Genomic DNA, 14,670 nt, shown 5'->3' with positions numbered 1-14,670 from the left:
TGTATATATATACTCAGCAAAAAAAGAAACGTCCTCTGACTTTCAACTGTTTTTACTTTCAGTAAACTTAATGTGTAAATATTTGTATGAACACTAAAAGAGTCAACACCATAAGACATAAACTAAAAATGTTTCACAATGTGTCCCTGAATGAAGGGAGGCTCAAAATCAAAAGTACCAATCAGTATCTGGTGTGGCCACCAGCTGCTTGAAGTACTGCAGTGCATCTCCTCCTCATGGACTGGACCAGATTTGTCAGTTCTTGCTGTGAGATGTTACCCCACTCTTCCACCAAGGCACCTGCAAGTTTCTGGACATTTCTGGGGGGAATGGCCCTAGCCCTCACCCTGCGATCCAACAGGTCCCAGACGTGCTCAATTCCTTCGACGATAAACACGAATCCGTCCATCACCCCTGGTGAGACAAAACTGTGACTCATCAGTGAAGAGCACTTTTTGCCACTCCTGTCTGGTCCAGCGAAGGTGGGTTTGTGCCCATAGGTGGCGTTGTTGCTGGTGATGTCTGGTAAGGACCTGCCTTACAACAGGCCTACAAGCCCTCAGTCCAGCCTCTCTCAGCCTATTGCGGACAGTCTGAGCACTAATGGAGGGATTGTGTGTTCCTGGTGTGACTCGGGCAGTTGTTGTGGCCATCCTGTACCTGTCACACAGGTGTGATATTCGGATGTACCGATCCTGTGCAGGTGTTGTTACACGTGGTCTTCCACTGCGAGGATGATCAGCTGTCCTTCCTGTCTCCCTGTAGCGCTGTCTTAGGCGTTTCATAGTGCGGACATGGCAATTTATTGCCCTAGCCACATCAGCAGTCCTCATGCCTCCCTGCAGCATGCCTAATGCACGTTCACGCAGATGAGCAGGGACCCTGGGCATCTTTCTTTGGGTGTTTTTCACAGTCGGTAGACAAGTCTCTTTAGTGTCCTGCGTTTTTAGAACTGTGACCTTAAATGCCTACTTTCTGTAAGCTGTTAAGGTCTTAACGACCATTCCACAGGTGCATGTTAATTAATTGATTATAGTTAATTGAACATGCATGGAGAACATTGTTTAAACCCTTTACAATGAAGATCTGGAAAGTTATTTGGATTTGTAAAACATTATTGTTGAAATACACAGTCCTGAAAAAGGGACGTTTCTTTTTTTGCTGAGTATATTTATATACTTTGGATAAAAGCATTTGCTACGCAAGTAAATGCAAATGTACAATGTTAACCCCAACTGCCCACAGCAACAACCTCACCTGCGGTGGCGACAAAATCACTGATCGATAGCATTCCTTCGTTACCACTTTATTTTGAATTCATATTAGCAACATCGCTAAACAATCAGGAACCTCCATGAAGACCCCAACACTTCATTTTATACTGCCCTATTTGTCCTAACAATATACTGATATTTACTTAGTGCTCCGGTTTTCCTCCCACAGTGCAAAGACGTTCAGGTTACGTGGTTTGCCATTTTCTAAATTGGCCCTAGTGTGTGGTAGGGATGTGTGTGTGTGTGTGTGTGTGTGTGGATGTTTGTTCTTGCCCTGTGATGGACTGGCACCCTGTTCAGGGTTTGTTTCTGCCTTGCGCTCTATGCTAGCTGGGATAGGCTGCGGCAGACCCCCACGACCCTGTTCAGGACTTAAGCGGGTTAGAAAACGACTGACTGACTGACGCATACTGCTTACCATATAATTTCTGGTATTTTGTAATGTCGCTCATATAAGTCGAATGCGGAAAACTCATGCTATTGGTCCAAGAGATTACGATATGCTAACGCCCACCGGAGAGAGTAAACATGGAGCACACGGCCTTTTTTATTATCTATGTGGGTGGGGCAATGCGGTGTACTCCTAATCTCTCGCTCTTGCGTGCCTACGTGACCACACAGTGATACCCGAACTATTCCGAAGCAATGTTTGCACTGTTTTCTGTTTTTTGTATCGCACCCACTCATATTCCTTTATCGTAAGAGCATCCCTTATCTGAGATGGAGCGTTCGATCAGAAGAAAATATGAAGTAGCGAAAGAAATCGGTAACTGCACTGCTGCAACAAAATTCAATGTGTCTGAGAAACTGATGTGAGATCGGAGAAAGCAAGAAAAAAAAATTAAGTGTCGCGTATAAGTCGAGGTCCGATTTTCTGATCGATTTTTCAGGTTTCAAGACCCGACTTATACGTGAGTATATACGGTATATATTTGCTTTTATACTGTAGAGTGTTATTATTGTCCTAGGCACACTAAACAGACTACAGGCCGATTCACAGCACCCACAGATGCACTAAACAGCCCCTTCAAAATCTGCAAGAAAATGTCCGCTTATGCATTCTGCATGTGAACGTCACACACTCTCATCTAGTCTGTCCAAACGAACACCCGAATGCTGCTAGACACACATGAACACCAATATGCCATTAGTGTTATTTAGGTGCTGTGTGTAGATGCTCTGAGGCGGTGTGCTGCTTCTGCCTTTTCTTAGTGGTACTCTTGGTGTCTGGTGTGTGTGTGTGTGTGTGTGTGTGTGTGTGTGTGTGTGGACCCTCATAGTGTCGTGTGTGTGTGTTTTTTTTCCAGTAGACTATCACAGATGTTGTTTATGTGTTTCTTAGTAGTCTCGATGATGGTTGTGTGTTTGTGGTGTGTGCGGTCTGTTCTATTCTAACCTCAAGTTCCGCCTCGTTCCCTTTGGTGCCCTCGATGCCAACACCAACAGTTGTATGTGCAGCCATTCCTGCCCCTGTTGACTTTGTTATGCTGTCCTAATCATTTCGACATGCTGTAACTCAGGAGTCCATGGATTAAATCGTGACAACAAAGTCCTGGCCTTTTGGCAGTCTCAGTACAACACCCAAGCGAAAGTGCCGGTGATCGTGCACTTCGGCGGAGAGGCACTTTCCGTCTCCTTTTTGCTAACTTGGCCACTGTTTGTAAACGCCCGGCTGTCAAGAAGGCTCCACCTGCAGGCCCTCAGTGACTTTAAGTTTGTGTACCACATGGGATGGAACAAAAAAAACGAAAAAAAATGTTTGGTGAGGGTGTGGGTGAAAATGAACAAAACTGGACTTGGCAATGATGGCTACGGTGAGCCGGGCACAGCCACACATTTTATTATTTGGAGCCAGCAGACCAAGAAATGAAAGAAGAACATAATGACATCCTGCCTTGCTCAGAGTGCCGCAGGCGGCCGCGACAAGGAACCACACACTTTCTGATCGGCCACAACGTCCTCTTTGCTTCATTTTATTTTATTTTTTTTTGTGTGTTTTCCTGAATTACAGTTAGGGCGTGTGCACGTGCCCATGGAATCGAGTTTTATCTCAGCTTTATCTCAGTAGCACAAATGTACACTTACAGTTTCAGAGCCTCCGAGTGCGGCCTCCTGCTGATGCTTCTGCCAGTCCTCACAGGAAATCACGAGGTTGCTCTGCTTAGAGTCTCGGCTCTCGCCGAGAACTGCTGCAGCAAGTCATTCCATCGACTAGCTCAACCAAGATGGTGAATAAGGGGTCTGGTTATCCGCTACCATCAGTTCTATAGGCTTCTGGTATGGCTGCTGGGTAATGTGGGTAGTGCAGTCAGCCTCCTTAATTTAAAAAAAAAACGAATCAGGTGTTGTCAGAAGGCAAATTGTGAAAACAGCAGAAAGGATTTACAAACAACGCCAATGCATGTCTCCTTTAGGGGCCCCACATGCTCCTGATTCATACAGGGTGGTCCAGATCTAATTATGCAGATCCGGATCATCTGGATGAGTTTCATTTATGTGGGGATGATTCCAGTACGGCGCAAAGACGATTCTTCATGTTGTCAGTTCGCACATTTCTCAATGGTCTGGGATTTTTTGGGTGATTTTCTATGTAATAAACGTAATACGTTATAGCGTAATGAAAATTGCATAATTAGATCTGGATCACCCTATACAAGGGGCTGAATGCACTACCCACATTACCCAGCAGCTATACCAGAAGAGGTCATCCACCTGAAGCTAAGTATTTTCGGGCCCTGCCAATACCTGGATGGGAGACCAACCAGGAAAAGCTTGGAAAAGGTGTTGGTGAGGGCAGCATGGTGCACTTACCCTGTAGTCTGAATGTGGATCCCAATGCCCCAGTGCAGTGATTACGGGGACATTGTGCTGTAAAAATGGCACCGTCCTTCGGATGAGGTCCTGATTCTCTGTGATCATTACGTAAAGATCCCTGGGCATCTGTCATAAAGAGTTAGGAGTATCCCGATGTCCACGCTAATTTGCCCTCCAAAACCATGTTATTCTGGCCCCCTAATCATCCCTTGTCTCTAATTGGCTAACCCCTTCACCACCCTAATAGCTAATGTGACACAAAATGGCCGCCGTCTTATCATTCAGGTGGATGCTGCACATTAGTGGTGGTTAAAGTGGCTCCCCACGGACTATGTTAAAGCACTTTGATTAGCAAAATAAGCTCTATATCAATGTGAAGAATTATTATTATTATTATTATTATTATTATTATTATTATTACCCTGTTCAATGTGGCAGGAGAAAGTGGGTCAAGATATTTAAATTTGGTCTGCTGGGAAATGCTCAATAAAGAAAAGTAGAAGTCCCTGAGTCCAAATATATTTAAGAATATCTTGAAGTGTCAGTGGAGAGCAAAACTCCATAAGAGAATCAGACCCGCCCGACGTACTCTCCCCATGATAGTCAACTTGAAAACATGACAAGGATGATGACGGCTACTGATGAGCAAACAATTTGTGCGAATTTGAAATTGTAATTGTGGTTACAATTGTAAATTGTGTTTCGCTTTCAGTTGTTATGATCTATGATTTTCAAAAAATTCATTTTCTTGGCTAAGTATACAGTCAGGTCTCTGTAATTACGGGATATGCATCTGCAGATTTGAGCGTTCACGGAAGGCAATCGACAAGCTGACGTCACTTGCTCAGGCCTCGGACTACGACTTCCAAACCAAACAAAACCACACAAACAAGTGAAAAAAAAAAAAAAACTCCAGAAAAAAAACTGTAATCCTTTAGGGAATTGTTACTTATATATTTCGTGTTATGGGTCGCTGTCTTTTGGGTCATGCGGGGTCGTGGGCCACCCCAGTATTTAATGGAAAAGGGTCAAGTTTGGTTTTTATGAAGTGTCTTGCAATCAACATTGCTCGACTATGACTGTCGCCGGTGATTCTCCACGATACTTCGGGGGGTCCCCCCTCTATAACCGTCAGTGCTGTCTGTCTAAGGGGATGGCCGTCATTGACTGGGCCTCAAAGACACTAAAAGATTGGGTTGAAAGGAAAAAAAAGTTTATGAACCACTAATTTAGGAAAGGTGGACTGTCCTCTCTGAGAGGGAGATGAGATGCTGCCTCAAGAGGAGGAGTTTATCTCGGGGGTCTTGTTCAAGAGTGAGGGGAAATGGGATAGTGAGATCAACAGAATGACTGGGGTGGAAAACTCCGATCTGCAGTGGTGAAGAAAGAGGTGCGTCAGTTGACCTACGTTCCTACCTTCGCCTATGGGTAAGGACTGAAAGAATGAGAGTACAGATACAAGCAGCCGAGATGAGCGTTCTTCTCAGGGTGGCTGGGCTCTCCCTTAGAGACAGGGTGAGTAGTGCAGACATCTGGGAAAGGTTTGGAGTAGAACCACTGACCCTCCAAATCGAGAGGAGCCAGGTGAGGAGGTCTGGGTATCTGATACAAGTGCCTAGTTGATGCCTCCCTGTAGAAGTTTAATGGGCATGACTAGCTGGGAGGAGACCCTGGGGAAGACTCAGGGCTCACTGATGGCCTGGGAATGCCTTGGAATCCCACAGTACAACGGAATGTGTTATGGGTCCACAGCTCGCTAAGCAAAGGCCATTTATATAAATAATCAACGCGCTCGCGGCTTAGTGAGGGGGCGTTGGGCCATAGCAAGCCACGGGGCGATCTGCGGTGTGGGCGTTTCTCACCGAGTGCACAGGAGCAACTGCCCACATCCGTGATTGTTCCCGTGGCTAATGTGCTGCAGCTGCTATGGCCCCTCGCTGTATAAAAGAAGCGCGAGTCGTCTGGGAGGGAACAAGAAAAAAAGAACGAGAGAAAGGAAAAGAGGACGGAGGTTACAGGGAGCGAGGAAGCATGGCAGTGCAAGAGAGACAGAAACACGCGGAGCATGTGGGCGAGGAAAGTGCACTCGTGGGCAGCTGCGAGGAAGCTGGGTGTTAGGTCGACACCCAGGCGTTTGAGTTGAAGTCACTCCCGCTGAGCGATCAGGTAGTGGGAGTGACTAGGGAAAGGCAAAACGGAAAGGCAGCGGGGTTCGCAAGGTTGGTGTTGTAGTCCTTGATATGGGCGTCCTGGAAATCAAGGTTCCAAGTCTCAGGTCTGGGATGAGTGCCAGACCGAAGCCAGGATCGGGAGGTCTCCAGACCTGTGTTTGTGATGGAAAAGGGCAGCTGCAGAGTGAGAGCGTCTCGCCTGTTGAAGGGCCCGTATGGGAGAAGCAGGTGAGACGCTAATGCTAACACTAGTTGAAAAGAAGCACTGGGCTTGGCATGATCTTAAAGACTGCTCCTGTATGAACGTTTTAACCTCTGGTTTTAAAGGATCTTTTTTTCTATTGTTTTAACTTCCACAATTTTCTTTTATTGGATTATTTATATATAAGACTTTGAACTGCACAGCACTATTTATTGAACACTTTGTTTTTGATTGTCTTTTTAAATAAAAGCACTTTGCACATCTTTACCATCCCCTTGCTCAATTGTTATTGTCTCAACTGTCTAACTCAACTCGGTGACATTATCGACGGTGTTGGGTTCCAGGGCTCCTGAACAGCAATGGGAGCATGGAGTCGAACCCGCATCGTCACGGTCATGACTGTAATTCATTCCAAAACTCTGGTCACAGCCTGATTTGGTCGTGACCCGAACTAATTTCTCCCATAGGATTGTATGTAAATACAATTAATCTATTCCAGACCGTACGAACTGTATATAAATATATATTTTTTATGCAAAAAAAATAGTTAATTATACCATAGAATACACAGTGTAAATGTAAAAAGATTGAATAACATTGAGAAAACCTTGAACAGAGAAAACTAACATTGCAGGAGTTCACGCTACAGCCTTACAAACCGCCCGCTGTAAACACGTATTTTTTAATGAGGAAAAAAATTAACATTTGAAAAATCTGTAATTTATACAAAAACTAACCATAAACAACCAAGAAAACTAACCTTGCTTGCACACACGTCTGACTGAGAACAATGTACAGGGAGAGACTGAACACGTGCGGAAATCATCGGCGCGTACAAACCGGAAGGGAAACTGGCTAGTTCGTCACCCGAGTGTGTGGTCGTGAACAGATGCAAAGGTTTGGTGAACTTTTTTGGTCGTAGCCTGATTTGTACGTGGTCCGAGACGTTCGTGACCCGAGGTTCCACTGTATTGGTAACTCTGGGATGGTAACTTGAAGGTTACCAGTTCAAATCCCGGCAGTGACAGAAGGAATGCTGCTCCCTTGGGCCCTTGTGCAAGGCCCTTAACCTGCAATTGCTCCAGGGGCTCTAACCCTGTGCTCTGAAAAAAAAAAATAAAAAACTCTCTGGAGAGTAAGTTGGGGTATGCGAAAAATAACAAATTCTAATACAAGAAATTGTATATGGCGATTAAAGGATTAAAAAAATCACTAGTATTAGTTGACAAATGTGGCTGGGAAAAGGGAAATTTGGCCATCAGTGCTGAGACTGTTGTCCCCACGAGTCGGCTTCAGAAAATGAATCGATGCATGATTTAGGATAGCGCTAATTGTAATCCAAATGAAGGGGTGAAAGCTTTATAATAATGACACCCTATACCGTTGTGACCCTCCTGAGTTCTTACAGCTTCCATTTTAAATCCAGCACCTCATTGTCTTTCTCCCATCAGCCTCAGAGTGAACAGCTAGTTACTGTATACTGAGGCTGCTGGGAATTGAAGTCCTTATACAAGACATCAATCTTTTTGGGGTTCTCCCCTCTTCATTTTTAGGTAATTTCTGGACCAGATGTTCTTCAGGAAATGACACCCTTATGATAAAAGAGTAAACCAATAGATGTGTTCGGGAAAAATAGACTTGAAGTTGTGCATGGCACATCAACAGACCCCAGGAATTCACCTGCTAATGGGTTACGAAGGGGTCAAAGTTACTCCTTTCCACAAAACTCCATAATGTAGACATGTAGAGTGTTGTTTTATGCAGTTTCGAGGTTGCTGATCACAAATCTAATCATATTTTTGATATTTGATTACCTACTGGTGGTCCCAACCCTTTAAGATCCACTCGCAGAAAGTTAAAAATGACTGGATGTCGGGTGTCGTTTTGGAGTATTTCAACGTCAGTAGTTACCAACATTCTTGATCCTTTACTAGCCCTCTGTGAATCGCTATCAGAGGATGAAAAATGGCAAGTTTCTGTAACAATATTTAGACTTTAAACGATGAAATTGAGGTACACATTTTAATATTTCAAATATAAGGCACAACTGCTCTTGTTTATTATGTACTCATTAAGTAAATCATTATATTTCTTATGAACTCTATGAATTAGGGCAGCTTACGCTAATTCAGACTGTTTATGTTTTGTAAAATGTTTGCAGGTATGTAAACTTATAAACGTATTAAAATGATCAATTAACTATGGATAACATGAAATATCTTGTTTATTTCTTTTCAATATTTCACATTAGTTGGATTCGCTTCTGTGAAAAACATTTAAAATTGCATATCTAAGTGAAAATATTTGCGGATTTCAGTTTTCGCCGGTGGTACTGACATGTAAACAACGGTGAATACAGAGACCTTACTCTGTGTCGGTTATAAGGTTTTAAACACATAGATTCTAAATTTGAGGTTTGATTTTGGACGTCACCTTAACACATTTTTTTAATTATTTGCATTTTGTCTTTTCTCCCACCATTTTATGGATCCCTTTGCTATGATGTGTCCACCAGGAGATGGCGGCCTGTTCACAGAGGTGTAAAAGTCACCTGAAGCGGCCATGCTGTATGTTAATTTGACGGCCAATCACATCAAGAGCATCCCACCGAATCAAGAAGATAATTAAAAGGGCAGGCTCAGTTATGGGACACACTGTTAACCCCCTGGCGTTCATAGCGAACTGAGTGCCATTATGAACAATGCTGCACAGACTTTCAGCCAATGTGTTATTCAGCAGAAGTGCATCAAGATACATAAAGGGGGATCCTTTATACCAACAGCAATATGCCCGTATAATGTCTCACTGGTACTGGCTCTGGCACTGGCCGAGGCAGAAGTTTTCCTTTTATTCTTTTAAATGTTCTTGTTTTATAGCTATTCTGGTTTGTCTTCTGATTATAGTGTGTGGGGGTGTTTATATATTTCTATTTATTGATTTTAAAAGCTTCTGCAATGTGACATCCTGTAATATTCATTATAATAAACTGTAAGTGTACACTGACTGCACACTTGACTTCATGAGCTCATTTACAGTACAGTGTGTGGTCAAGTTCTACTGACTATCAAAATGTTTTTAAATGTAAAATGAGTGGCTGATTGTCCACTGGGCACCCTTTAAAGTCTCATCTAACTGCCTAATGACTGAAAAGGTGGAGTGGTGGCTCTGAGGCTAGGGATCTGCGCTGGTAATCAGAAGGTTGCCAGTTCGAATCCTGTAAATGCCAAAAGGGACTCTGCTCTGTTGGGCCCTTAACAAGCAAATGCTGAGCGCTTTGAGTAGTGAGAAAAGCGCTATATAAATGCAAATTATTATTATTATAAATGAAAATTCCGTCACTGGCTAATGTAAAGTTTCACACTGACTGATTAGCAAGTCTTTATATATTCTGGTGTAAAGCTCAAAATGATTGAACACCGGGCCTTCTTTAGAGCTGACTATGCAATGTCTTCATAAAGTATTCAGAACCACCGCTCACTTTCTGCAGAGTTTATTGTGTTGAACATTTAATTCTAAAAAGATACATTAGTCATTCTTCCTCATCAATCTACACAATGTTACCCATAATGACAAAGTGAAAGCCTGCTTTCAGAAAGGTTGGCAAATTTATTAGAAATCCCAAACTGGACGCTCTCATTGCTGTAAGTATTGGCAACCATTGCTGTGGCACACCAAGTTGTGCTCAGGTGCATCCTGGTTGCTTTAATTCTCCTTGAGATGTGCCCAGAAGTTCAGTGGGGGCCGCCTGTGGTGAACTGAATTGATTGTGCTGTAACGTTTGGCTAACTGATTATCAAGTCTTTTTTAATCCACTAGTTTGTAAAGTTTTACTTTTTAATTATCACACTGTTCTGTAACTTTTACTAAATTATCGAGTCCCTTTAAACACACTGTTCTTTTAATTTCAGTAGCTAATTATTACACCATTTTGTAAAGCTTTACTTATGATCTGTTCTTTGAAGATGCACTAATTATCGGCTTTTTATTCCACTGTTCTGTGAAGCTCTACTAACCAATTATTACTGCGTTTTTTAAAACACTGTTCTGTAAAGTTTTACTAACTCATTATTACACTGTTTTGTAAAGCTTTACTGTCTAATTATCACGTCTTTTTAGTACAATGTTCTGTAACTTTTACTAAATAATTGATTTACACCAATTAATACAATGTTATTCTAATTTTACTAAACATCCATCTATCCATTATCCAGCCCACTATATCCTAACTACAGGGTCACGGGAGCCAATCCCAGCCAACACAGGGCAGGAAACAAACCCCGGGCAGGGCGCCAGCCTACCGCAGGGCACACACACACAATTTAGGATCACCAGTGCACCTAACCTGCATGTCTTTGGATTGTGGGAGGAAACCCACGCAGACACGGGGAGAACATGCAAACTCGGGAATCGAACCCGGGTCTCCTAACTGCGAGGCAGCAGCGCTACCCACTGCTCCTCTGTGCCACCTTTTGCTAACTAATTAATACATTACTTAGTAAACCTTGTGGAGGATGGCCGGCTGTTTATCCCGGCCAATACCCCCAAGCTGCCAGGTGGAGCCCTCCTTGCAGTATGGAGGTCCCCAGAAGACCAGCAGGGCATCATGGACAATGGAGTTTTTATGCACCGCCCTGCTGGATGCCATGGGGGCCACAAGAGGGAGCTGCAGGGGGGACCGAAGAGTTCTTAGTGCCTATGACCCGGAAGTTCGTCATAGGAAGAGCGACGGGCTTCCGGGGTGAGAAAAGGACTATTTACCCTGACCCGGAAGGAATAAAGACTTGTGGACTGTTGGGCAGGAACACCTCCGGGTCAGGGAGTATAAAAGGATCATGAGACGAGCTGAGTTGGGAGGCAGGGTGGCTAAGCGTCTGGGAGATTGGAGGATTTGGGTATTGGTGTATTGTTTGTTTATTGGGAATTGTGGAGAGGAGCGTGCTTTGTGCACTTTATTATTATAATAAATCCTATTATTGGACTTTTATCTGGTGTCTGACGTGGTGTCTGAGGGTGCAAGGGTGCGAGCAAAACCCTAATCTGTCACAAGCTTTACTATCTAATTATCAGATCTTTTTAATGCACTGTTCTGTATCTTTTACTAAGCAATTGAGTCTTTTTTAATACACTGTTGTGTTAATTTTATTAATTGATATAGTATTTTATAAAGCTTTACTAATTTTCAAGTCATTTTAATTACAATGTTCTGAAAAATTTTACTAACTCATTATTACACTGTTTTGTAAAGCTTTACTGTCTAATTATCACGTCTTTTTAATACACTGTTCTGTAACTTTAATAAATAATTGATTTACACCAATTAATACAATGTTATTCTAATTTTACTAAACATCCATCCCGCTATATCCTAACTACAGGGTCACGGGGGTCTGCTGGAGCCAATCCCAGAGCACAAGGCAGGAAACAAACCCCGGGCAGGGCGCCAGCCTACCGCAGGGCACAGACACACACTAGGGATCATTTAGGATCGCCAATGCACCTAACCTGCATGTCTTTGGACTGTGAGAGGAAACCCACGCAGACAACATACAAAGTCCACTCAGGGAGGACCCGGGAATCAAACCGGCGTCTCTTAACTGCAAGGCAGCAGCGCTACCCACTGCGCCACCATGCCACCTTTTGCTAACTAATTAATACATTATTTAGTAAAGCTTTACTACCGGTAATTATTTCAACCCACTGTTCTGTAAAGTTTTACTAACTCAATATCACACTGTTTTGTAAAGCTTTACTATCTAATTATCAAGTCTTTTTAATGCACTGTCCTGTAACTTTCACTAAATAATTGAGTTTTTTTTTAATACACTCAAGTCAAGTGAAGTTGGGGAGCCTGCACTGGTACAGCATGTTGCCGCACCCACTACACAGTGAAACAACTCGGGATCTCGGTTGGCAACCCCCCCAGGCAGACATGCAGTCCAGTCCCACCCTCCAGACATGACCCTCTATCTGCCCCAGCCAGGTGTTATGTGGGCAACCCCTTGGTCTGGTCCAGCCACTCGAGTCCACAACAATGAGGATCTTACGAGCCAGATCACCCTCTGGGAATCGCGCCACATGGCCGTAGTGCCGTAACTGGCGCTCCCTCACAATGCAGGTCATGTGCCTCATTCAGGACTCCATGAGCAACACAAAGTCAAACCAACGGTACCCAAGGATTCTCCAGAGAGGCACAGTACCAAAGGAGTCAGCTCACTGGATGGCGTCCATGTCTCACAACCATATAGCAAGACAGCAAGCACCAGGACTCTAAAGACTTGGACCTTCGTCCTTTAGCATAGATATCGCTGTTGTGTTAGCTTTATAAATTGACACACCGTTTTGTAAAGCTTTGCTGATTATCAAGTCTTTTTTTAATACAATGTTCTCAAAAGTTTTATTGCTTATTGAGTCTTTTTATTCCACTGTTCTGTAAAGTTTTACTAACCAATTATCAGGTGCTTTTTAATATGCTGTTCTGTAAAGTTTTACTAAATTCTTTTTTATTCCATTGTTCTGTAAAGTTTCACTAACTAATTATCAAGTCTGTCCTTCAACATACATTTTGTCCACAGAAGCCCTGAAATATCGATTTCTCTAAGCACAATTTAAATTTCCATTACCAGATGCCTCTCACTTCTAGACTCCATTTGTAGTACATATGGCTTCCTTGTTGCACAGTACAGTTGTAACCGGCATTTTGTGGATGTCACTGTGTGTTGAGTTACTTAATAAAGGTTTGATCAAGTCCTTCTCTGCTCATGATGCTTATATCACTTATTGATTAATGGCAGTTTGTGGTGCAGCTTCGTCTGAGCGATTGGAGATCATGGCTTGCACCCTTGTCCTCTGCAGACTCCTTGAATCTTTCAATTCTGTTATTCACTGTTGAAGGTGAAATATCCAAATCTCTTCTGGTCTGTCTTTGAGAAACATTGTTTTTAAACTTTTCAATGCATTTTCTCGTGTATTTCTCATGTATTTGTGGAAGAACTGCAATCCTTTGCCCATCTGTCCACCTAAAGGACTAGGCCTTTACTGAAAGCAGCTTTCATTCCAATCTACTCAAATCATTATTTTCTTTTATTTTACCACATTTTTGGCCGTACATTGCCTCATCCTAACTTTTTTAGGAGTGTGTTTTTTAAGAAAAAAATGAAGTTGACCAGACTAAACATTTAATATGTTGACTTTATACAGCTTGTGATGGATTACAAGTCCAATTGAATTTGAAATCATGGCTTTCTATTTTAATTTGTATTTTCCATGCTGTCTGAATTTTTTCCGAGTTGTGGCTGTACGAGGATTTACCAACTGACTATCAAATGTATTTTTTACAATCTGGAGTAAACGTTTGCCAGTTGAACGCCTGAGTGCCTACACATTCTGCTATAATTATTTAATGGCCGGACATCAGAAGTGTCACAGGGTGGTGTACAGTTTTACTGACTGGTTTTGTCTCCTAGTATAAACTGAACACTGCTCCTCTTTACCACCGTTTTTTTGTAGAAAGTCAGGTCAGTCTTACAGCTCCAGTGACTATCACATGAGTCCTTTGGTTCGGCCCAGCAGTCTTTTGTAGGTGCGCTCACATATAATGCTCGAAGCACCTACTGCAATAGTCATATATGTATGTCTGTCAGTCTGTCTGAATGAAACAATGGTGCAATTTTGTTGAGATGTGGCAGACTTATTTGTCAAGGAAATTTGTTACTACAGACGCAATTTTCATTGAGATATCTTGAACAAATTGTGCTGTCCGAACTTCGAAAATTTTACAATCTCCCGTTGAAAAGCATTGGCAAATTGACAAACTCGCCCGTCATAGAACGGTGAAACATTCAGTGTGGCTTCAACTGGGAATTAGTTTACTGTTTCAATTTTACTTTGGGAGTGGTTGCTCGAACTTGTAGGTTTTGTACATTTTCCTCTCTTATTTGTTGGTCAGCCGTTTAGATGGCCACTGCAATGGAGTTGAGCGCAGGGCAGAACAAGCACGTGCAAGAAGCTCACACAGCAGTACATCCTCCTGCTGCTTTAGTTAACTAATAGAGGACCAAAAAAGTCACTTCTCTGGAAATAAAAGGAAGAGGAAAGCAATTATGGAAGCTCATATAAGACTTAATTTATTGAACAATAATATCTGCAGATTATTATTGTAAAGAACCATCGTTATCAACTTACAGGTAAACAGTGTTTGAATGAATTCATT

General features: G+C 42.7%; 1 protein-coding gene across 1 annotated transcript in view; it reads right to left on the bottom strand.

Moving 5' to 3' along the window:
* The window catches only part of runx1 (RUNX family transcription factor 1), a 270,658-nt gene extending 267,232 nt beyond the window's left edge, over window positions 1–3,426 (bottom strand). The window contains exon 1 of the mRNA XM_039743515.1: window positions 3,360–3,426. The gene's annotated coding sequence lies outside the window, so the exon portion shown is untranslated. The remainder of the gene's footprint in view (window positions 1–3,359) is intronic.
* Between the last annotated feature and the right edge of the window lie 11,244 nt (window positions 3,427–14,670).

The sequence above is a fragment of the Polypterus senegalus genome, chromosome 2 (assembly GCF_016835505.1).
Source record: "Polypterus senegalus isolate Bchr_013 chromosome 2, ASM1683550v1, whole genome shotgun sequence".
Taxonomy (NCBI): Eukaryota; Metazoa; Chordata; class Cladistia; order Polypteriformes; family Polypteridae; genus Polypterus; species Polypterus senegalus.
The sequence above is the reverse complement of the archived record's forward strand: the minus strand, read 5'-3'. Positions and strand labels throughout refer to the sequence as shown.